Raw genomic sequence first — 26,635 nt, 5'->3', positions numbered from 1 at the left:
CCTAAGAAAGGTAAACAGATGGCTAACCTATTGATAGCAGTTAGAATTGATTCTCAACTCAACCTGATACCTTCGCTATCTCCAGATCCAGATATTCAAGTGGCAAGGATTTCAACTACTAACTGTCATCACTCATTCTAACCTGAAACTGCAATTATTAATATATATTGGAACCCACTTGCCTCAGATGAAAACAATGTTCTGTCCAAAATAGAATGGATTTTCGATAATATAGTTTTGGAACCAGATATACACACGACAATAATAGCTGGTGATCTTAACATGAATTGTTTAGCAAACCAATCAAAAGCTATCAAATGTAGAGCTATGATGTGGCAATCCTTCATGAAAACAAAGAGAATGATGATGCTCAATGGTTCCACAGCCGAAGATTTTCCTCTGGCAGCGACATGGTCTAGAGGTACTTTGGCCTCAACTATTGACTATGTCTACATATCAGAAAATGCCAATAAATGGATATCTAGCTTCAAGGTTCTTCCGACTGTTGATAGTGATCACCATCAACTAATAACGGAATGGTTGCCACATCAAACTGAAACTTCATCCTTCTACTTGCAAACAATTCAGTCAAATAACAATTTGAATAGACTGAAATGATTCCCAGCATCAATAGAAAAGCTGCTACCGCAGTAGATGGAACTTATTATTCAGACAATATTCAACTAATTACTCAATCTCAATCTACATTAGCATCTCCTAAAATTCGAAGTCCAAAATATAACACTTCAATTGCTGAACTCAAGAAACAAAACCGTAAAACTATGCCTAGTTTGAATGTAATTACCCATAAGATTGAATGAATAAATACTAAAACAAAATACAGAAACTCGATAAGGGCTTTAAAAGAAAATGAAAGACAAACTAACGCAGAAAACATGCTGAAGGCTGTTATTTATTTATTTATTCACATTTGTTGAGCGCACAGCAGCCCCGAGGCATCGTGGCGCTTGTTACAGAAAATGTTTCTTAGTTTGAGATCATTTTTTCTTATTTACAGTACATTTTACTTTACATTTGACTTATTTACAGTTGCGTTGACATGTGCATTATTTACAATACAGAGCCAGAGAAGGAAAGAGAGATTGTGATTAGGTGAAGATGGTGGTTTTTAGTTTTTGCTGGAAGGCGGGGAGGGAATTTTCGGCTCTGATGTCAGCAGGTAAGGAGTTCCATAGCTTGGAGGCTATGTGGGGGAATCGTAACCCTCCAGCTCTAGCTTTGTTTATGTGGGGGGTGTGTATTTTGTTTGCGTAGTGAGCCCTGACTGGTCGTGTGGAGGTAGATTTGGTTATAGCCTCAGATAAGTATGAAGGTGCTGTGCGGGAGAGGCATTTGTGAGTGAGAGTGAGGATTTTGAATGTGATGCGTTGCATAACTTGGAGCCAGTGTGCTTCCTGTCTGGCAAGGGTGATGTGGTCTCTTTTTGCGATGCTGAGTGCTGCTCTTAGTGCGTTGTTCTGTGTGATTTGGAGTCGGTTGATGTTCTTCGCAGATGTGCTGGCTACGAGGGTGTTACAGTAGTCTAGTTTGGCAACAATGGTTGCTCTGGCTGTAGATAGACCGTTGGGTTTGAAGGGCTATGTCTTTTTTGCATTTATGAGTTTGGTGGTGTAAGCTGAGGCGGAGGAGATGGTGCTGACCTGCTTTTGTCATAGATAAGATAGAGTCTAGGTGAACTCCTAAGGTCTTCACAGAGGTAGACACGGGGATGATGGTTTTATATATGGTGAAGTTGGAGTATAGTTTGCCGAGTTTGGCTAGAGTGTTTTTATGACCTAATGTGAGGATTTTGGTCTTGTCCCCATTGAAGCAGAGGCCGTTGGCTGCCATCCAGGCCTGGATGGTGGAGTAGATTGTGTCGAGTGCTTTGGCATCTTTGTGGTATACTCCAGAGAGTGGAAGGAGTACCTGGGTATCGTCAGCATAGTTGGTGTATGCGATACCCAGGGTGTCAAGTTTGTCAAAGAGGGGCTTCGTAAACAGGTTCTATAGAGTGGGCACTGTGCAGGAGCCCTGTGGGACTCCACAGCGGATGGTGGTGGGTGCTGTTTTAGCAGTGTCGGAGAAGACCTTCATGGCCCTACCCTCTAGGAAGGAGGTGACCCAGAGTGCTGCTTCTTTGGAGAAGCTGATTGGGTGAGGTGAGATGTGAGAGACTTTTGGTCCACCAAATCGAACACAGCTGAGAGGTCTAGGAGTAGCAGAAGGGCTGCTTTTCCTTTGTCCATGATTTGTGTGATCTGTTGTTTTAAATCAACTAAGGCAGTTTCCGTACCGTGTCCTTTGTGGAAGCTGGATTGTCTAGTACCTAGGATAGAGTGATCTTCAAGCAATTGTTGGATTTGGCAGTGGGCAGCTTTATCCAGGATCTTGAGGAGGAAGGGCACAGTGGTTATTGGGCGGTAGTTGTTAGGTTGGGTGGGTCCAGTGTGGGCTTTTTAAGAAGGGGGCGGATCCAGGCCTCTTTGAGGCTGGTGGGAATGATGTCAGATCTGAAGGAAGCATTGACGAAGACTGTCAGTAGGGGAGCAAGTCTAACTGCACTGTCCTTAATAAGCTTTTCAGGACATATGTCCCCTTTGCATGTTGACGGTTTTACGTTTTTAAGGATGTTATTAAGTTCAAGTTCCAAGATGTCTTTAAAGGAGAAGAGAGACTTGTTGGAGGGAGGAGTGGGTTGTGGCTGATTGATCTCTATATTACCGGGTAAGGCATTGTAGTGGTCCTGAATTTTTTTGCAGAAGATTCATGGCCGCTTGAATACTAGCACACCATGCTTCATCTTTGATGATCTCATGAGGGGTTTTAGGGGAGAAGTAAGTTCCTTAAATATTGTAAAGATTTCCTTGGATTGTGAATTTGCATTAGTGATTCGGGTGTTAAAGGTGTTAGCTTTAGCTTTGGTGATGGCATCTTTATATTGGTGTTAGATAAAGCTGAAGCAATTCTTGGTAATGTTGCATGGGTTGGTTTGCCAATTTTCTAATGCCTCTCTTTGCTGTTATGCCAAAATCTATTAGAGAAATCTGGCAACTGATTAATGAAACCTCAAACAAAATGTGCAAAACTTCTGATCTTAATTACATCAATGAAATAAAATGGACTATGCACTTCTCAAACTTACTAAAAACAGCAGTTGATCAACCAAAGACAGCCTCTAATGCAATTCTGGATCTTAATTTACGTGTATTTGATAATATAGACATTGTCATTATCATTAAGAAGCTCAGCAATGCAAGGGCTCCAGGGCCTGACAATTTGTAAAATGTAATTATTAAAAGACATCCTGAACAGTGGGCACACCTCTTAGAATTACTTCTTAGACAGATAATGTATTCAAAGAAAATTCCTGCTTCATTGCAAAAAGCAATAGTTATACCTTTATACAAGAAAGGGATAGACAGGATCCGAATAACTATAGACCTATTGCCTTACTGGAAATTAATTTTACAAAAATGTATTAAGTGGACAACAGAAAAACTAATTGGTGATACATCTAAATCAGGTTTTATTGGCAGGAATTGTTACAGTTTTTGATTTAATGATTTTAGTTGCACTAAAAAATCAAGCCATTTTAAAGAAACAACCTGTTTTTATTGCATCAATTGATTTTAAAGAAGCTTTTGACTCTGTATTGAGGGAAATCTTATGGTCAAAACTTTTAGCTTGTTCATGTCGAGCATACAATTTATATTTGATTCAACAGTTTTATTTGAATACGTTGATTAGTTTCAAACTTACAACTAGTGGACTCCTAACAAAACCTATAGTAACAGATATGGGTTTAAAACAAGGCTGCCCATTCGTCTCATTCCTTTTTAACTTTTATATTAATGATATTTTCTTAAATTTTATGAATACTAAATCATTTCCCCACCAAACGGCAGCAAACACCTATACCATATTTGCTTTACGCAAATTATCGAGTTCTATTAGATAGAACGCCAATTGGCTTGCAAAGAATATTGACTGCTTTAGGCAATTATGTGGATGCTAACAATTTGAGAATTAATGCCAGTAAATCCAACATCGTAATTTTCCACCATTGTTTACCTAAGAAGAGTTATCACTATAATTGGTCTATTTCATCTATGCTGGTTCTTCAAAGGAATTAATATACTTATTTAGGAGTAAATATTGATAATAGTCGATCTGATTACCCATATAAAATAGAGATATAAATAAAATGAAGCTATTAGCAATACAAGGAAAATGCCTACGTCAGAAATATGGGACATTTTTTTCAATCAAAACGGTTATTAGTTTTTATAACCAAAAAGTGATCCCGAAGATAATTTATGGTAGTGAATGTAAAGCGTTAAAGGAATCACCCAAATTGGAATTGATAGAGGGCATATTCTGGAAAACAATTTTGCCCCTACCAAAATCTACCCCATTTCAGATGATAAGGTATGAATTAGGCCTCACATCGCTTAGAGCTGTAGCAGCATGGCATCTACTTGTTAATTTTATGAAATGTATATTGTCTCAGAATGATGCTAATAATCTATTTCCAGCTTTAAAAATAATGCTCCTGACTTTGGATTCAAGGCTGTTAGAATCATGGAAAAAAACTTGCCTTAACATAATGAATCAAGCAGATATTTCGATTGAGTTTCTAGCTGAAAGACCTGAGAAGGCAAAACTAAAATGGTACTCTTGGGACTGGATAAATACTAGAGAAGAATGTATGAAATACAATGTGCATAAATCTGGAGCATTTACTTTGAAATCTATGACAGAGTTACCTGAATATTTACAGAAATTTCCAAATCGTGACTATGCTGATAAGATTATGAGAATGAGATTTAATCTATGTTCTACTAAAATGAAAACAGCTGCTTATTCATCATCTGTAAATAAAGATATCACTTGTTGCTTTTGCGATCTTGGATGCAATGAAACATTGAATCATATTGTAACTGAATGTACAGGATTAATATGTGAAAGAATACACCATTTTCATAGATACTTTTCATCCTTTAACCTTTTAACTAAAGATATGTTATGGGCATAAATATTGAATGCATCCAGAGTGTCCCTCAATATATCTACAATACAATTACTTTCTAACTTAGGTTTGATGGGAGAAGAGAATATGTAAAATTAAAGTTTTACTCATACAATTATTATGTTTTCCTTAAGATTTAGTAAGCTCAGTCTTATACAGAAATTTGTGATGCAAATAATAAATTGTATGAATATGTGAAAATGTATAAAAAGTGAACACTAATTGAATGAAATATGATTTATCACATTATGAAGAGTAGTATGATGTTGCTGCTTTTATGAATTCTAATGAAGTGATTTTATACACTGATGTGAAGAAAGATGTGATTAAGTTTAGTGATTAAGATAGCAATTTGATGAAATGATGTTTTACATAAAATGATTTGCTGTTAAATATTGAAAAATGCATTATCAACTAAAACAATAATTCTATATAAAAAATACAAAAAAAGAAATGGTACAGCAGCAGCCCAGTCCTGATCATGGTGCTGCACCATGTATCCCTGCAAATAGTTCAAATACAAACTGATCCCAGCAATTCCAAAGCACATAGTTTGCTGCAGTTGTTTAACTTCTATCGTCCACACTTGAATTGTTTGGTGAAGCAAGATTGTCATACTGAGCTCATCTGGCTACCAGGGTGATGGAGGTAAGGGTCATGTGGATGCCTCACACTGACATTGTGAACTTTCATATCTGTCAGTCTCTGCTTAAAACCCTAAAAATGTTTGAAACATAGATTTGACTTGCTCTCCTGTCTTTGTTCACCCCCTTCTCCACCTCAATCTCAATGGTTTACAGAATCATGTTTTATGGCTTCAGATCAGATCACTCATGAACTTGATTTTGTGTGTGTGTGCAGGTGGAGATGGAGACCAGCAATATCCCATATGAAGCTTCTCTTCAATGTGTGATGTTTCCCCAGGGTCCCTATCATTCGACAAAATGTTCAACGCCTTTATTTTTCTTCTTCAGGCTTTCACAACTGAAACTGCTTATGCTATTGTATCCTGCATGCCAGGGTGATGTATGGCAGAAGGTGCTGCTACTGAATGGGAAATGGATGCTGTCAACCGAACTTAAACATTCCTGGTTATAAGATGCACAATGTATGCTCCTGAATAAACAACTCTAGCTGAATTATTCACTCGACTCCTGGCACATTTAAATGTTCTGGACATGCTGGCTCACAAAAAAGGGGTGTATGATATGATATGATATAGCATTTGTAACGTGCATATACACAAGTGTTTTGTTAAGAATTTCAATCAGGCAATACACCCTGGTCTCAGCCTAGTATGCAGCGCACAACATTAAATGCTTATTTTGTTTAATATAGTTTCAATATTTCATCCACTTCTTTTGGAGGGGAGCTCGGTGTGTGAGTGATGTTGGCTGAAATTGTGCACACACAAGATACCCCTTCAAGTATTGGTCGAGGTCCTGCCCCATGTGTGGCCAGTATGCAACCTCTTGAAAGATTTCTAATGTAGTATGAAACCCCTGAAAACCAGCTGTGGCCACATCATGAGACTTCGGAATGAGGTAGGGACCACCCACTGGTCACAGCCAGATATGGATCTCCTTACCAACAAAACGTCTTGGATTCAGAATATTTTTGGATATTTCATCAACACCCTGAGGTCCTCTTTCCCAATGCAATCAGTGCCTGGCAGGGGAAAGTTCTCTGGATCCTCAATATGTTGATAAAATGTACCAATGTTTGGATCCCCTTTTTGTGCCATGATTAAATCAGCATCTGGGGTCTCCTTACTCCACTGGGCAGTTGAGAGTTCATTGTGAGCATTTGTCTGATAGCAGTGATCTGAATTTCCCACAATAGGGACTCGATCTCTGGGGACTTGATGGCTCCGGTTTTGGAGAGCTGATCAGCTAGGTAATTTCCAGATTTGTCTGGTCCCTCTATTCTGGAATGACCCTTGATCTTCTTCCAATAGATGGTCATCCCGCTAGAGGTGAAAAGAGCATAAATATTTTGGATGAGTTTGCCATGTTTAAGCAGTTTATTGTTAGCACATAACATGCCTCTGGTTTTCCAACTTAACAGGTGTTCCACGAACCTGTTCTGGACATAATCTGAATCAGCGATTATGACCAGCTTGTGGAGTTGGTGTTGGACGGCAGTGAGGATGGCTTGATGAACTGCAATCAACTCTGCCACCTGACTACTACGGGGACCGATTTTGTACCCAGCGGAGGGTTGCAGGGCATCATTCACCTAAGCATTCCCAACGCCGGCCACCAGTTCCCCATTGTAGTCAACATGGTAGGAGCACCCGGCCACATAAACAGTGGGCATTCCCTCGCACTTGTCTTCTTCATAGACTTTGGCTGGGAGTTCCGGTACGCCTCCATGTTGTCCTGGATTTTAAGACTTTCGTCCTTGAGACAGTTTTCGCTGGCACTATCATGCAAGTCAGCCAGACCTTTGCGCGAGGGGACTCTTCTTGTTTTGGCTGTATCTGACCTCCACAGGCATTGACAGAATCCAAGAAGTAATTCTGGCATTACTCACATTTCCGGCCCGGATTCTGTCACTTTGGAGATATTGCAAAGGCTGGTGGGGAGTCTCCACTATGATGTGTTCCCCCTGGATGAACGGGCAGTAATTTTTCAATGCCCACACCGTTGCCAGGAGTGCCTTCTCACAATCGTTGAATTTTTCCTCCACAGGGGATACAGTCTTGCTTGTATAGGAGATTACTTTTTTTACCTTGTCATGCTTTTGATATAATACTGCTGTCAAGCATGTGTTCGAGAACCCGGTCTTCAAGAAGAACTCCTTGTTTTTGACAGGGTAAGCTAGACAAGGCACTTGTGAGAGGCTTCTTTTGAGTTGCTTTACTGCCTCGGCTTGTTCTGGAACCCACTCCCACTTGACCCTGCCCTTCAACAGATAGATCAGGGGTCTTGTTATCTCTGCATAATCCTCAATGAACTTCCTACTGTAATTAGTCAGTCCAAGGAGGATCCTTAGCTCATGCAGAGTTGTAGGTTCTTTCAGTTTTAGGAGAACTTTCTTTTCCTGGGGAGAGAGACACTCAGGGGTTATCCTGTGCCTCAGGAAATTGACACAGGTCCTGCACCACTATGCTTTTTGAAAGGAGAGTTTTGCTCCAACAACCCTCAACTGTGTCAGAACATAACAGATTTATGCTATATGTTCCTCCACAGTTGAGCTTTTGATCAGGATATCATCTACATAGGCCAGGTTACCCCTTTCACCCAAGTTGGGCATGGACTTGTGTAAGAAGATGTTGAACTTGTTGCCGGAGTTGATGTATCCGAAGGGAGTCCTGGTCAAAGTGTATTGCTGCCCCCGAAGGTAAAGGCCAGCTTGCATGGGTACTCCCTTCTGACCGGCATGGTCCAGTACCCATTGGTCAGGTCAATGGCAGTGTATACCTTTGACCCCTGGATCTGGGCCAGCCCCTGTTCAATGTAGGGGAGAGGCCATCGGGACCTGTGGACCCATTTATTCAGCTCCTTCAGGTCAGCACAGAGTCTCTGCTGGCCGTTGGGTTTTAGAATCCCCAGCACCGGATTATTAAAGGTGCTGTGGACTGGACGAATTATCCCACAGGACTCAAGGTTTATGATAATTTCCGTCAGGGACTCCCTGGATGCGAGAGGCAAGCAGTATTGCCTCAAAAACACTGGAGTCATGCCAGAGTCTGTGGGAATTGTTATTGTATGGATTTCAGTGTGACCACAGTTATATGAGTCCACCACAAAGAGATGTTGAAAATCTAAGAACGCCTGCTTCAACTTTGCTTTTGCTCCGGAGTCTCTCAGGCATCAGCTAGGTTGACTCTCTCTTCAACCATTTGCCTGAAACTTGGAAAGAATTCCGGTTTGGCTATTTCAGTGGCCTCCTCCAGCTGAGTGGAGAGGTCCTTGGTTAAAGTATTGACCTGGACAAAGGGTTTCAGGCAAGGGAGGCAGTCATTGTGGACGTGGAAGATCACTTCATCCCGCCTGATATCACATGTCACCTCATCCTCACCATAAGGGCAAGAAGAGTACACCAGGAAATTCCCCTCGTGACGCGTGAAGATCCTGTCTGGTGTTATGTTGTTGTCGCTATCACTGTTAAATCAGTCATTGGGGATTGGTCCTACCAGTTCATTACCTAGATCCATGGAAAAATGTCGGTCATGAACCACCATTCAAATAATGGTGCCTGCGCTTAGAGTGACACGCCTAAGGTCGCTGTTATCCATCAATATTGGAATGATGTTGTGTTCTATATTGACTAATGGTGTTGTTTAACCCCAACCCCTGCTATTGGAGATGGGCATTGAGGTGTACATAGGCATCAGGATTGTGCAGTTTCTGTCCTCTTTTAATTTTAATTCAAGTGGGAATAGTCATGTCCATCCTGGGATGGTGACCTCCTCTCCAATTTGAAGTTCAAAGGCAGCAATTGGGCTGACCAAATTCTTTCTCTGAATCATCAAAGTCCATGGAATTGCCCCCCTAGTCAGGGCAAGGCTTTGTAATTGATCAGGTCCAAATTAATCACAAACCGCTTGAAAACGTCACTGCCTAAATAGAATGCAGCAGGGACATCTCGCATAGCCCAACAATTATACACTATGATTTTGTTTCCGATGGAGATTTTGAGCATACACCTGCTAGGCAGGAGATGTTTGGAATTGGGAGTTTCCAGGCCCACTTCCCACTTATTGATCAATTTAAATGTGGGAATGGCAGGATTTTTTTGGGAGCTGTCGAAACATGGCTTCGCTGATGAAGCTCTTCCCATTGTTCAAGCACACTCGGGCGAGAACAGAATCCTTCCCCTCATTTAACTGAATATGGATGAATAGCTGTTCTCTAATTTTCTGAATGTCAGCTAAACGTTTAGCTGGTTTCTCATTGACTTTGGAATTGGGACTTTCAGATTTTGAATTTGTATAGAATTTCAAAGTATTTCCTTCCAGTGTGGAATGCCACTTGAAACTGGAAGGAAGGTTGATTTTCAGAAATGGAGAGGAGTTCCCATCGCCAGTTTGTTGTCCTACAGCAATTACTGTAACGTCAGGGATTTGGTTGTTCTGAAAATGAAACTCAATATGATCAGGTTTCTGTTCAACCACGTGGCAAGTGTCATTTAAACTAACATGGTTGACACTATGTTTCAATTTTATTGGTCTGTTAGTCTGGGTCCAGAGGACCTTGTTGACACAGTCTATTAAGGGGGGCAACCTTTGCAGGATGTCATTCCCTAGTAGACAGGGTGTGCCCTCTGGAGTTACGACTATGACAGGGTGTTTCACCTTATGTCACCCAATTTGTATTTCCAAATCTGCAGTTCCCTCGACAGGAATGTCATTCCTATCGAAGTTCTGAAGTTGTCCAGGAAGAGGGGTGAGAGGGATCTGGTATATCTCCCTGCTTCCTGAATTCCGCTGATCAATGGCCCTCTTTGACAGAAGAGTGGCTTTGGATCCAGTGTCCACCAGTGCCGAAAATGCACATTGCCCTTACACTTGGACTGGGGCATACAATCTACCGTACTTCTCCTCTAATGGGCAAAGGTAATGGGCATTCTGGGCAAGTTTGGTGGTCAATTTCCTTATTTTTGATTCCGACACAGGGGTAGTTTGGTCATGATTTGGTGTTGGGGTTTGGGGATCTGAAAGAAGAATTTGACTTTGGGATATGTGGGAAGTTTTTGGTTCCCCTTCATCTGATTCTGGGCCACTCCTCACCCCCTTTTTGGAGGCAGTCCCCAGACTTGGTTTGGACAGTGTGGTTTCCTTGATGCTCATTCTGGGGATCAATGATGGCCGATTCTGACTCAGTCCCCACATTCACCCAGTCTTCATTTGGATCTCTTGGGACCCATTTTTCTTTGGGAGGAGTTCCTCCGTCCATGAAGGAGAAGATTTTTTTCCCAGAATCCTCTGAGGATTCCTCTCCTATATTAGTTTGGGTGTATCTATAGATCTTAGGTACACTCTGGAAGTGAAATGCGGTCTCTATCTGTAAAATTGAGTGAGTTATGCTAGATAGAGTGAAGTGCGTTTTGGGGAAAATGGAGGCGCGAAAAGACAAAGAAATCAGTTTTGACAAGGAACAGTTTTACTCTACGCAAGGGCATTCAGGCTAGACTACCAGATTGAGACACAGTAAGTTCCAGAGTTGACCGCGGAATCAACCCAAAGTCCCCAGTGCCCTCCCTGGCGGAACCAGTCCGATCACTTGAAATAGGATTGATAGCTTAGGATTTACACAAGACAGAATGAGTAAAAAGATGTTGGCACTATCACAATAAATCAATGACAGGGTGGCAAGAATGATTTTTACAATTTTTCAAGTTATTAGAATACGTACAGGATGACTTAGAGATGGGATAGAGACAAATCAAGATATGTAGACTATGGGTTTCTGTGGGGAAGGGATGATACTTGCAGTCCTCTTTATTTTAGGATTTTGGACCATCAAGGTTTCTGGTCAATAGACAACAAAGCGCCTGGCAAGACAGCTGGGCGTTTCGGTCACCGGAGGGCACTGGACTGGCACTGGACTGGTCGCTCTATTCACTGAATACTAAGAATCAGCTCGATGGCAGGTTTGCAGCAGGCATGCATTTAGTGACCAGCAAGCCAGGTTAATTCAGGATGCTTCTCAAAACACCACAGCTTCCCTTGGTTATTGGGATTTCGAGTGAAGGCCTAGCTGAAGCAGGATCAGCAAAGTTTTGTCCTTGTGGTTGGGATCTGAAATCTAGATGAATAAGGTAAGATGAAGACAGGAACAGGACAGGACGCCAGACAGAAAATCAGGAATCGATCAGGAATCAGTGTGTGTGTTGTGTGTTGTCAGAGGCTCTTATTTATAATGCCAGGTGCATCATCACAGTATATGGCAGGGCAGGCTTTACTACACACACCTATAACAATAGGATTGGGCAAGAGTAGAAGTATCCGCTAGCTCTTCGCCGGTTGGATCTCAGAAAAATGATGCCATGTTTATGGGGTGATTTTTACAGCGTCCAGAAACCTCCCAGAGTTACTGGAACTAAAATCAAATTTTGCCACAAACACATATCTACACAATTACAACCTTTCAGTAAATCAGATAAACAGGCTACATATTTTTTCTCACATTTCAATCCAAACCCCCTGTCTGTGAGGATTGGTTTTGCCCCTTTGACAGTTTTTCAGGCTTTTCAAGGGGATTCATATTACTCAAAATTCTGCAACTTTATACATGGGTGGGGATTGTCATGAGGAATGTATGTAGAAAAATGTAGGTCTGCAATATTGATAATTTTCTTGTAATTCAACATATTGTCATGGTCACAGGCCCCAGAAGACAAAAACCACACCATCTAGTGATTGGGGCAATGAGTAACTTGACTCACTTATGTCCCTTTGGGACCCATAAACACAGGGGCCCTGGATGGACCCAGTCACAGGGCCTTTGGCTCTTATAGACTTGTGAGCAGGAACACTTTATTTCAGTGCAGGAGTGCTTTTATTTTACAATAACTTTTCAGGAGCTGAAATCTTTATTCCAGAGAACATCATCATGTGCAGACTCATCGGGTGTGGCTCCCTAGGCCTGGTCTTCATTTGCTGACTCATCGGGGGTGGCAGGGTGTTGCAGGCAGGCTGAGCCTGGTGGGCCTGGCTTCAGAAGCTCAGCTATAAAAGCTGCTCCACCCTTAAGGCCGGTGCTTCGCATTACTGTGCACGCACGTGCAACATGATGCTCACTGCTGGTTGGACCAGTTTACTTACCTTTGAAACCAGGTGTTCTCCTGCATACTCACCTCCAGGAAACCGGTGCTTCATTGCTTCATTTGCAGACTCATCTCCTGACATCCAGTGATCTTGATCCCGATGCTGCAGCACTGCACTCCGCATCCACAAACTCGGAACCTGTGAAGAAGAAGAATGACAAGGTTAGAATATCTGTCCTAGGGCCGCGCCGTATTTAAACCACACCCACTCCCTAGTTAACAATTTACCAGCTACTGTACCACTGCAGCTTCGTTCCTCATTCCCTCCAGCTGCCGCCTCGAGCTCCGCAGCTTCTGCCAGGCCGGCAACATCACCTGCAAGGGAAGAAAGCAAAAGAGCAAACAACAAAAGTGGAACGGACAGCAATACAAGACAACGGACTTTACAATACAACAAAAACAGACGAGGAAAGACAAAGGCAAACAGGAACAATTACCTGAAGTTTAGTGGCGTAGTCGCAGCAGGACTGGACTACCACATGCAAGGGACTAGTGAAGGAGCTTGGTCCAGATCATACAAGCGCCCCTGCCAGAATCAGCAGGACAGAGTGCTCGCTAAAACTAATCAACAGGTGAGCTTTCCAGGGACAGCGCATCCCACGGGTACCACGGTTTGGGAGAAGGGGTCTGGAAGGGGATCAGGCGCATAAACTGGCATACGCACGCCCTCTATTCTCGACGCAGGAGCAGTCCCGAGCAGCATCACCTATTACCACCAGGCACCACATAAGCACAGAGGTTGAAGTCAGACCGAGCGACCTCACCCCTGTGAGGGCTGCAACCGAGCCCCAATGCCTTCCCAGAGACCAGTTGAGCATAACACATATATCATGGTTTCTGTCCAGAGTGTGTCAATACATTCTACCAAGTTTCAAAATACAGCCCCCACTTTAACTTTTACACTGTAAAAATTCCACATTTTGACCAATTTTGGCAACTGAGATATAAGTCTTTTAAAAGTTCTTTAGAACATAGTCTTTAGAACAAATGGGAGTCACTGTTTGTCATTTTTTCCTTTCCTGTTGACACCAACTGGCATCTCCTTTCAAGCAGCATGGGGGGTTTCCTCAGCCTAATAGAAGTTATATGGTCTCTCACACCTCCAGCTTTGTTTCCTGAGAACAGCATTGTCCTGGGTTCCAACACAGACACAAGTCTGTTCCACCCTATAATTATAAGTGGATTGACAGGATCAGCTGGTAGAGATAGCCCTTTTGACATAAAACTTCAACTTTGTATCTCAAGCACCCTGGGTTTAACAACTTTCACTTTTGAGCTTAAATCCACAATTAAATAAGCCTGTTACATCAAATAACACATGCGATATATTCTCCCCAGTGACAAACCCCTTTATATTTCTAAAGACAAGTAAAACTTTTATTTAACAGTGTACTGTTTTAAAACACAGGCATTCATTTTTCCTTATTTTGTAAGCAGTCTATTTTCACACGTGGTGCAAGCTGACATTTCTTTCTTTAATTCGGTTTTGGGCAGCTCACTCAGATTTCCACACTGTCCTTGGAGCTTAAGTCATTTTTCTTTGAATCATGAGTTTTATTTGAACACTGGTATATGAAAATGACCAGGCTCAGATAGTTAAAGATTTTTTAAGGCAGTTGATGTTTGCTACATTGTAAAGAAAATGAATGTGCATTGCCGTGTTAGTGAAAATAAAGATCCTTGTTGATTTCTTTCCAAGCTAAGATGACTGTGCCTGTCATTCATGAACTAGGCCAGGTTTTGCTAATGCACAATGACTTCTCCTGGGCATGGCAGGACCTTTTCAATTACAGCAGATTCATAGTAAATGAATGGATTTAGCCTCAAAAGAGCATTTTCTGAAATATGTGTGGTAGGGTGTTGCAACCAGCTGAGTGGGTCAATATATCCCACAGACGAGGCAAGGAGGGGGGAACAGAGGGATGACAATGAGAGCAATGATACTCAGCCAAGTGACGGTTAGATTGTGCAAGTGCAGGGGAGAGTTCAAAAATGCCAGGGCAAAGGGGAGGGGGCAGTGCTGTACATTGGATCAAAACAATAACAAAAAGTGCAGCCAGCCGGTGGCAGGTGCAAGGGTAAGTGCAGACAGCAGGTGTCCAAAAGTGCAGGTAGGGGGACTGTAGGGTTACAGATACAGACCCAAGTGCAAGGGTTACTGGGAGGATTTGCAGGTTTGGAACTGGGCGGGTATGGACCTGGGCCTGAAATTAGAGGGTGGCCAGGTGTCCAGTGCAGTATCAGACAGGAAATCAGCAGGGGAGAGGAAGAGAGAAGGCAGAAGCCAAGAGGAAGGTCGTCAGGTGCTTCCAGAACCGGAGATGGTTTTCCTTGAGTTTCCAAGTGGCAAGGAGGCTGTTCCAGAGGGAAGCCCCAGCCGAAGAATGAGATCTACTACCATATGGTCTAGTCATCAGATCAGATTTCCTATTCTAACCCCTTCTACAGAAACATGCCCCCATATTTAGTTTGTGGTTATTCCATAATGCAGTCTCTAATTTTAAGAATGGTTCAATGTGCTTTGATGAATGTATTTAGGTCCAGTTGTGTACATTACTCCAGACACTCACAACAATTTATGTGTATTGGGACAAGTACCCAGCCATTCAACACTCCACACTGCATTCATACCAGTTACGGGCAGGGCTGTCTCAGTCATTGTATCAAACACCAGATACTAGACATCCACAACACATAATGCGTATTCGTCACACACTCCATTCACCCAGGTCCCACCCACAAGGTGTTCCCACAACATACAGTTACTGGGAAAGCTCCAGCCAGTCTGGCCTGGACTTCACAACAACATCATATATGGAACTTCCACCCAAAAGCCGGTCAGGGCGAAGGGACAGAGTCAGGGCTTCCCAGGACTTTGGGAAAACAAGGTAACGAGCAATAGAAAGCAAGAGGCCACAGGGACCATCTTGTTTCCTATCAGGAATCAACTGATTCCAATGCCAGGGCCTGGGTATCCCAAAATGGAGGATACTCAGAGCAACTGTCAAATTCAGCATTGAGCTGCCACCAGCCCATACCCTGCTCTGTGGGCCACACATAGGTGCCCAAAAACATACACTAGGGTCACAGGGTTGTACCCCCACACATGGGTGCCATAAGGGTATCCCATTGGTCTGTAAACCAACCAAAAGAGAGAGCTGCACCGCCAGGAGTCCCACATGTACTCCTGCATCGAAAACACAACAGAACACACAATAAAATGCAGTAAAGGACAAGGATACAGAGGCCATGTCCCTCTGATACATTTCCAGCTTCACAATCGCTCCCCCGCCCCCCGACTGAGGTTAGGGTGCCTCATCTCCCACGAGATAGACACCCTCATACAGACAGTCAACATACCTTCTGGAAAGGCCATCTGCATTATTGTGACTCTTCCCTGGTCTATGCTCTATGGTGAAGTCTGCCCTTGCAGGCTAATGGACCACCTGAGCAGTTTGGGGTTCTCACCCTTCATCTGCATAAGCCACTTCAGGAGCTTATGACCTGTTTTGACTGTTTTGACCTTGAAGGTAGACCCTGTAAGGTAGGGCCTAAAACACCTAAGGCTCCAAACTATGCTAAAACATTCATGTTCAACAGTAGCCCACCTAAGTTATCTATCCTTGAGTTGTCTACTGATGAATATGATTGATGTTCCCTCCCTTTGTCATCTAACTGGGACAAGACAGCTCCAATTCCAGTGTCGCAGGCGTCAGTTTGACCAATAAAGAGCTTGCTGTAATCGGGCTCACACAACACAGGTGCCCTACACAGACTTTCTTTCAAGTCATCAAAGGCCCTCTGACAGTCTTCAGTCCAATTAACCTTCCTAGGCTTTTTGGATGAAGTCAGAGCTGTCAGGGGTGCAGCTATGGTTCCATAGTCTGCCACAAAATTGCGATAATACCCAGTGAGGCCCAAAAAGGCTCTCACCTGGGTTTGAGTAGTGGGAGTCTCCCAGTCCTGTACATCCTGTACTTTACTGGGGAGAGGTTGGATTTGACCCCCTCCTACCTCATGACCAATATATGTGACTTTCCCCTGAGCTATCTAGCACTTGGTGGCCTTGATAGTGAGGCTAGCCCTTTTCAAAGCCTGCAACACCTTATCCAGATGTGTCAAATGCTCTTCCCAGGTGGAACTGTGGACAACAATGTCATCTAAGTAGGACACACAGCCCACTGAGTGTATGATAGACCAATCTCTGGAAGGTGGCAGGGGCATTCTTCAACCCAAAAGGCATGACCCTAAACTGGTAGAGTCCCTCAGGTGTTGAGAACACCGTCTTTCCTTGGCATGGTCCGTCAGAGCTATTTGTCAATAGCCTGAGGTAAGGTCAAAGGTGCTTACAAATTTGGCAGCACCTATGGTGTCCACAAGCTCATCAGCCCGGGCAATAGGTGTGTGTCATTTTTGGTGACGGCATTGACCTCTCGGTAGTCCACGCAGAGCCTCCAATCCTTGGTACCTGCCTGGGAACTTGCCTTGGGGACAAGGACCACTGGACTGGACCAGGGACTGGTTGAGGGTTCAATAACACCCAGATCCAACATCCTGGCGACCTCTGCCTGGATGTGGTTCTTAACGGTATCTGACATATGGTAGCACCTGCTTTTGACAGGCACGCTGTCACTAGTGTCCATTTTGTGCCCACACCACGGTGAAGGCCAGGTGTCAGTGAAAACAGAGAGGCATACTGCTGGAGCAAAGCCCTGAAGGCCCTCTGCTGCTCTGTCGTCAGATCTGGAGTGAGATACACTCCCTCCACTGAGCCATCCTGAGGGGTGCTATGCAGTAGATCAGGAAGGGGCTCACTCTCATCCTCTTCTTGCTCTGAAGCTAGCAAGAGACATGAGACTTCTGCTTGCCTGTGGAAAGGCTTGAGCCCCAGGGAATCCCATGCCAACCAGATAATTGACTTTGCCCATCTTGGAGATGATCCTGAAGGGTTCAGTCTACTTGTCCGCCGAAGCTCTAGGCTTGGTAGGCTCCATCACAAGGATTTCCTGTCCTGGAGTCCAATCCACTTGCGAGGCTTTACAGTCATGCCAGTATTTATTCAGTTCCCGGCTGGCCTTGAGATTTGCTGTCGCTTGACCCATCATCTGTGTCATCCTCCATCTGAGGCCTAACACATAGTCCCCCACTTGCTTGGCGGGACCTGGAGGGTTGGCCTCCAAACCTTCTCTGATCAAGGCAAGAGGCCACCTCACGGGATGTACAAAGAGTAACTCAAGGGGCTGAAACCAACTCCCTCTTGAGGTACCTCTCTGTAAGCGAACAGCAGGCATGGCAGGAGGAGATCCCATTTCCTCCTTAGGCGCACTTCCAAAATGCCTAGCATGCCCTTTAGAGTTTCATTAAATCACTCAACCAGACCATTGGTCTGGGAATGGTAAGAGGTGGAGAACTTGTAGGTTTCCCCGTACTGTTTCCACATGGTTTTCATGTAACTAGACATGAAGTTGGATCCTCTGTCAGAGACAACCTCCTTGGGAATCCAACACGGGTGAAAATGCCCTGGGGAGCCCTGGCAACCACCTTGGCAGTAATAGTCCAAAGAGGTATAGCCTCAGAGTACCTGGTGGCATGGTCAACTGAGACCAGGATGAACCGATGTCCACCTGAAGTGGGAGGATCAAGGGGACTGACAATGTCGATGCCCACCGTCTCAAACGTTTTGCCAACCACTGGCAATGGCTGCAGTGGGGCAATGACACTGCCTCTAGTCTTGCCAGACAACTGACAAGTTGGGCAGGTCCTGCAGTGGGACTCCACTTCTACTCCCATCCGAGGCCAGTAGAAATGGGCAGAGAGCCTCTGCTTAGTCTTTGTGGTACCAAGATGACCAGCTAAGGGCACCTCATGTGCCAACTGCAGTAGGAAGGGCCTGTAAACCTGAGGTACCAGCAACCTCTTTTGGGCACCAGGTTGAGGCTTAGTGGGCTCACTAACAAGGAGCTCACCCTCCCAATAGATCCGAAATGTCCTAGGCACTTCTCCTTGTGCCTGGGACCGGGCCTATTTCCTCAGACCCTCGAGAGAGAGTGGCACTCTCTCTGTCCCTTACAGAAGTCCACCCGGGAGGGTCCCCCTTCAGCCAACAGGCATGGAAGGTGGGGTGGTCCTCTGGGTTGAGAACCTCTCCCACAGGAGAGTATTCTCCCTCTTCTCCCTCAGGAGTTGAGTTTGGGTTTTCCACTGGACCCAGCCCGTCCAGAGCATGGATCCCAATGGATGCTGTAGGAACAGCAGGAAGAGAAGGAGCCCCCTTTGCAGAGGTGGCCTTCTTGGTCTTCCGTCTTCTTGCCTTAGGCCTCGCCTTTGGCTTGGGTACCTGATTCACAGCCAGACCCTGTGTCACCTGTGACCTAGTGACTGCAGCAGCAGTCAAGGGAGACCATCCGAGATCAAACCCAACTCCACTAGATCATTACCTAACAGAATGTTAGTAGGGACATTGTCCTGAACAAGGACAGGAAGCTTTGCTGTCTTGTCTCCAATCATGAGTGTGACTAAGGCTACAGGCGATAATTTGGGAGGCCCACTGGCTAACCCCCCCACTGTCATGCTTGCCCCAGTGTCTCTAAAGCCAGTAGAAGGCTGGCCATTCAAGAGGACACTTCTCAAAAACCTATGGGTGTTCTGTGGGATAGTCACCAGTACTTCCGCATACTGGTCCCAGGCCCCAAGGGACACTAAGCAAATCTCTACAGGAGCACCAAAGGTGATTCCTGTAGAGGAGGGGAGGATGGTGGCCTCCACCTCAGACATGGGGTAAGGGTAGCTCAGGCTGACAGCCTGTACTCCAAGTGCCTTACCTTTACACTTGGAGTCACCCTTCTTGTGATCCAGAGCCCCACATTCCCAACAAGTGCCAGGAATGCGGGGTACGGTACTGGAACCACTGAGAGCCTGCTTTGCAAAAGGTAGACAACTACTCTTATTCCCACCCCCAGATGACTTATCCCCACTAGATGTTTTGGTCTTAGGAGTGGAAGGTTTTGGTTTATTTGACTGTGATTGCTTCTGGGACTCCTCAGCTTTCTGAGAGTTGCCCTTTTCTTTGTCCTTGTCCTTCCCACTGGAGTCCTTAGGGGACACCCGGTGGGAGACCCACTTGTCAGCCAACCTAGCCAGCTTAAAGGGATCAAACATTTTCTGGTCAGCAACATAACGACACAGCTCTGGTGAACAGGCTTCAGAAAAATGCTCAAAAACCAAAAGGTGGGACAATTCAACACACGTTTTCACTTTGTAACCATCAATCTACCCCATCATGTTCATGTGCACAGCACTCACCCAGTCAACCCAAAACACATTCTCTCTTTTCTTAAAATCCCTGAATCTTTTAAGGTATTGGGTAGGTGTCTTGCCAAACTTGGCAATCAAAGCAGACTTCATGCACTCATACTGACCCCTTTCTTCCACACTCAGTTTCAGAATACAGACATATCCAGTCTGAGACACTCTGCTTAACAAACACTTAGCCCAATCTCTCTTATCAACATCATGAATTGCACAAGCCATTTCACACGCTTCAATCCACTGGAGCATATCAGAACCCACCACAAACACACCAACCAAATCTTTCATAAACTTGGTGGCTGGGGACCTGCCACTCTGAACTGGTTTAGCTGAAGTCTCCACTCTAGCTTTCTCTAGCTGGATTCTTAGGTGCTCATTGTCCCTATCCTTGAGTATTACTTGCTGTGCCAACTCCTCTTCAACTCAGCTTCTGTTGCCAACTTTTTGTATTGAAAGGCTAACTGTTCCCGTTGTAGCTCCAATTTTAAAAGTTCAATCTTCAGGGCTTCCCCCTGAAGAGCAGTGCTTGGGTTCCGAAGAGAGGCAGCAGGAATGGTGGCATTACCCGAATCAGATTCAGCAACAACCCCAGGGGCAGAGTCCTCATTGGTTGCATCCCCCCCTTCAAGAGTTTCACCATCAGTCTGGTAGTTCACCAGGGCTGCTATCAGCTCAGCCCTAGACTTATCCACAAAGTAAAGCTCCCTGGCTTCACAAGCACTCTGGAGAGCCTCTAGGCTCATCCTAGTCAATTTATCATTTGCAATAGACTCCATTGCTTGTAATGCAGTTATCTTGTACACAACTAAACCTCAATTTAACAGTGCAGATATTTTTTAAGTGGCACGGTTATACACTGATTCTTAAAACCATAAGCATCCCACTGCTGCCACCAGTGTAAAGACTGGAGGGAGGGTGTCTATACTTCTGCTCTCTATATGGTAGATGAGAGGCACAGAGGACCCCAGCCAAGATTGTCTATTATTGGTATGTGGTCAAGCAATCAAGGCCTAGCTTCTCAGGAGGTGATGCAGGCTTGTTCTTAAGCACAGTGTTGTCCCCAAGCCCCACAAAGTAATGTCTACACACTGCATTAGTTAAAAAACAGTCTTTATATAATTAATATTCATGGTTATGTACAATATCAGGATAACTCACTTTGTACTCGGTTATCTACAATGGCAAATATACAGTTCAACGTGGTACGACAATTACTATAAAATCTCTTTAAAGTGCATCAACTGTACGGTTAACTGTCACACAAATCAGTTCATAAAGGAAACCAACGGTAGATTTCGTTTTTTGTATTTTATTTATTTATAGAGCGCTCCCAGCCCTGGGGCAGCTGGTCGCATAATTTACAGCTATTAAAGCTCTTAAGGCAATACAGTTAGACACGATTATAGAGTTCAATTACACATTGAATGGTTACAGCAAGAGTAGGTAGGACACAGCATTGAGTGAAAACAGCAGCAAGAAGGGCATAGCTGCAGCCGCGGCCATACTAGTTAGAGCCATGAGAATGCGGACTGTCAAAATCAAGTTATATAAGAGGAAAGTAGTTAGTTAGAACAATTGGCAGAATACTGGCCCTGCTACCTAGACACAGTTCTGTGTGAAGATCCCCCCACCTGGGCAACCTGTAGAATAAAGATATATCACAAGCCCAGTCCATATATTGTTCACAAGAGACTTTCCAATAGTTCTGCAATTCCAAAGTACCTGGCGTTGTAGCGTTCCTCGTCAGGGAATCGACAGCCCTTCTTGAGTGCCCTCCCTTTAAGGCAGAAGTCATGGGTCGTAGAACGTCCGACGGAGAACAGGGTGAACTATGACGGTGAAGTGGCAGCTTCTTTCTTAGCGATGCTCATTGACAGGGAGGCGTAAACGTCCTGCAAGAAAGAGGCATGCGGGGCACCTTGGTGTCGATAGTCTGGACCGCAAAGAGTTTGAAGAACTGTGGCCCAGCAAGGGCGTTCAGTTGTCGGCGTCTCTGTGGTCTTTTAGTGGTGTGAAACACACCGGCGGATGCTCCTCGGCACGTGGACGGCCTGGCCTTCTCCGGCGGGGTAAGGCAGGCAGCGGTGCGGACGAGCGCATCCATGAATCGAAAGTTCTTAGGCAACGGGAGCACGGAGGCTCCGGTAGGAAACAGCGGTCATTGACAGTTGCAGACATCAATCTGGGCACTTCTCTTTGGGATTCTGCGGCAGTCCCCATCTCCGGTCGGTAGCCTGTCATAGGTCTGTCTACCAGGGAGCTTTGGCAAAGATCAGCTGGTGCACGATGGTCCCTCGTAGCTCGGGAAGAGGGTGCCTTACCAGGACCTCTCTGGGTCAGTCCTTGGAGACACAGCAGCTTTCAGATTAATGAAGAAGGGCAACAGCAATTCTTCTCTTCCTGGAGGGCTTCAAGGTCAAGAATCAGTTTGACTCCAGTTAATCTTAGTAGTTTGGACGTCAGCTTCTGAACACAAATTCTAGCAGTGAGAGGCCGACAGATATACTAGTTGATCTCCCATTCATTCTGCTGGGTCACATTCAGGCAACCAATTGGTCAGAAGGGCATTCATGCAGGCAGGTAGCCAATCAGGTGCATAGTGCATTCAGGCCATTCACTTCTCTCCAGAAACTCACAACAAGCTATGTGTATTGGGACAAGTACCCAGCCATTCAACAGTACACACTGCATTCATACCAGGTCCGGCCAGGGCTGTCTCAGTCATTGTGTCAAACACCAGACATCCACAACAAGAAGTGCATATTGGTCACACTCCATTCACCTAGGTCCCACCCACAGGGTGTACCCACAACATACAGTCACTGGGAAGGCTCCAGCCAGTCTGGCCTGGACTTCACAACAACACCATATATGGAACTTCCACCCAACAGCCGGTCGGAGGGAAGGGACAGAGTCAGGGCTTTGCAGGACGTTGGTAAAACAAGGTAACAGGCAATAGAAAGCAAAAGGCCACAGGAGCCATCTTGTTTCCCATCAGGAATCAACTGATTCCATTGCCAGGGCCTGGGTATCCCAAATTGGAGGATACTCAGAGCACCTGTCAAATTCAGCATGGAGCTGCCACCAGTCCATATCCTTCTCTGTGGGCAACACACAGGTGCCCAAAAACATACACTAGGGGCACACGGTTGTACCCCCACCCATGACTGCCATAAGGGTATCCCATGGGTCTGTACACCAAACTAAAAGAGAGAGCTGAACCGCCAGGAGTCCCACATGAACTCCTGTGTGGAAAACACGACATAATACATGATGAAAAGCAGTAAAGGGCAAGGATACAGAGGCCCTGTCCCTCCGATGCATTTCCAGCATCACAGCGTACAAACTTTAATTGTAGTTATTGAAGGTTGGTGTGTCCTTACAACCGGAAATGACATGCATAAGAAAATGTGCAGGAGAGAGAAAGACTCTGGAGATCAGAAGCCTTCACTCTATTTCATGGTATTCAGGAATACACATCTGGTAGTTGAGGAGGAAAGGCAATGTAATACAGAAGCCTGGGACATGGGAAATGTAGACATAGCGTGTACACTTAATATAGGCCTGGTGCCATGATGTATCCTAATACATATATAAACATATTCAAAGCTGCCCATGGGAATGGACTACTGTGCAGGAGTGGAGTAGAGTTAGTTTGGGAGGGGATGATGGGCCCCCTGACAGGACAGAAGCTGGAGCTTGAATGGGGTTTTAAAGTCTTCAAGAGATCATTTTGAGATCTGGAGGAAGTGCATTACAGTGGAGTGGAACAAGCAAGTATGCTCAGGGGACAATACTGAAAGAGTAAGGAGTGGGGGAGAATAGGGTTTATGAGTTATAGTACAATGAGAAATAATTAGAAAGGTTGTGGCAGGCAAGACCTTGGATATATTGGAAGACAATAAAAGGAATTTAAAGACAGAGCAATTTTGCATTAAGAACCAGCTGGCATGGTGGCAGTGAGTAGGTAGGTGAGGAATGGGGTTGTTTGTAGAGGGTGCGATTAGCAATGATCAGGACATTATTAATTGGTGACGAGAGGGAACGTAGCAGACAGAACAAAAGAGCAGAGATTAGCATTTTGGCCACAGAGTGGGGTAAAATGTCTTCTATTCAAGACATTGATTCTTGCAGCTGTTGTTCAGACTGAATGAAGCTATTGGATGTTAAGGTTTTAGTCAAAGGGTACACCAAGATTTCAAGCCTTAGCTGGGAAAGTGAAGATGCCCAGATGAGAGTGAGAAAGTACCCATTTAAATGGTAAGAAGTATAATATCTGTTTTGAGAGAGGTCAGCATAATGCAGTCCAGGGACTGATGGCCGTGATGCATCTAGTAATTTTGTAAGAGATGCATGGGTAAAGAATGGGTGCATGTCATCAGAAAGAGGTGGTAGAGGAAACCATTGGGGGAGATTAACGTACGCAGGAGAGGTCTAGAGCAGGAAGAGAAGTGGGCTAACTGCAGATCATTGGGAGACACCCATAGGAATGGGAGTGGGAGAGAGGAGTTCAGGTTTCAGGACAGGGAGAAGGGCCAGTTGGAGACGTAGGTGGAAAGCCATGTGTGTGTGGGGCCATTAAAGCCACTAGGGCAGATCAGAGGATTTGGAGGTGAGAGGGATGGTCCACAGTGCCAAAGGTTGCAGAAAGATTTAAATGGAGAAGATGTAGGAGTGCTGGACTCTGTTATATACATTCAAACATGGCTATGGACTATGTTGGTGAGTATTTACTCCTGAATGCAAATGATAGGCGGTTGTAAAGAGAGTGGTTCTCAAGGAAGCAGAAATGTAGTTGAAGATGACGCACTGAAGGATTTTGGAGTGGAGAAGAAGAATGTTATGTCTGTAAAAATAGGTTGTTTGTGTCAGTAGCTGGTTTCTTAAGATTGGGGACATCAGTGGATGTTTTATATGAAGGTACACATTCCAGAAGAGGGAGAGTCCATATGGTGCTCTCTGCAAAGGTTTGTGGAATTTTCTAAAATGATGTGTGCACAAACTAACTGGGAAAGTGAGAAATAGTGATTGAGAGAGAGAGAGGGATAGAGAGAGAGAGAGAGAGAGAGAGAAGGACCGGCAAAGATAAAGAGACAGGGTCAGGGAGACAGGTACGTTGTATCACCCAACATTCTGGGCCTTGAGTAATGCCCTTCCACATTTTCCAGGCATTATTGCCTATTATACTATCATATTTGAAACACCCTTATTGATTAATGGATATTAATTCCTTAATATGTTTGATTGTGTTTCACTTATATGACCTCTTGAGTTATCACTTTGTTAAAGGGCAGTGCTTCGCGCTAAAAACAATACATCTTGCAGCTCGCAAAATGGGAGAATTGCTTCCAATTTGAGCAGAATATCTCCCAAGTTTCACATGATTTTTGTGTCTTCTGTTGCAAGTTCCACCTCTTTATTGTTTCTAATAGCTTCAGATAATGCTGCAGAACTACAGGTACTAAGAGTGTTGATGCAGGATATAAATGGCTGATTCCTTAATGTACTAGGGAGGGTTCTGACATATATTGGTTACAACCGATTCTACACGGTGGGTGCTTATACAGCTATTTACATATTGTTTTTGGAGAAATCTTCTAATCTACATTTAGTTAAATCTCTAAAGTTATAGCCCCAATCATCCCTATACAATTAATTGTAAGCATTCAACGACAGGGTCATGCTTGGTTGCTGAATTTATTTTATTCAGACAAAAGTGTCTGAGACGATAATCTACAACACACTAAGAGGAAGCCTATGCAATATATTGATCTGCTATCCCAAAGTGAAAATAATTAAAACGGTGTTCTCAAATGACTTGATTCCCCATGTTCTGGCTGTTAAGAGAGTAACAATGTCTTCCACGCGTGTGACCCATATCACTTTTCACAAGTATCTGTGCACATAATCACCATTAGCAATGAATTATTTGCAGAGAAATAAAAACCAAAATGCGGAACCAGGGTGAAACGGCTATTCAATTACACCGCGTGCATTTTTCCATAACAGAATACAATTGTGTACAGCTATGTGTCTTCTAGTCTTGTTCAGATCAACGAACAAGTTGTGGTGAATTGTCTAGTATTTAAATTCGATATTTTCCATCCGAAACCATGAATGTGACATTTGGCCAGCAAGGATATTATTATAAGAATGTATTCCTTTTTTCCCCATCCAGGCTTTTTGGCACTCATAAAACCACCTCGACATGCCATTTGAATGCAGTGCTCGTCCTTAGTTGACATCTGAAAAAAAGCATAAGTACATACATAACATCATTGGATCAACAAAGTCGTTTGCCATCTCAGGTTGACCCTGCCATCGGGTCCCAGAAAACCTCCCTTTTTGGATATATTAATTTTCGCTCAGCAGAACAGTCTATATATTGAGATTGTCATCCACTATTAAAGGATAACCTCTTTTATTTTATTTTCTCGGGAGGATAGCTCATGGGAGCAACACAGGTTCAACCCCCGGCTCCGTGCTTAGAACCCTCTGGGTATTAAGTGTGTTATAAAT

This window comes from Ambystoma mexicanum, chromosome 6p, assembly GCF_040938575.1.
Source record: "Ambystoma mexicanum isolate Mex_15411 chromosome 6p, UKY_AmexF1_1, whole genome shotgun sequence".
NCBI classification, from domain to species: Eukaryota; Metazoa; Chordata; class Amphibia; order Caudata; family Ambystomatidae; genus Ambystoma; species Ambystoma mexicanum.
The sequence above is the reverse complement of the archived record's forward strand: the minus strand, read 5'-3'. Positions refer to the sequence as shown.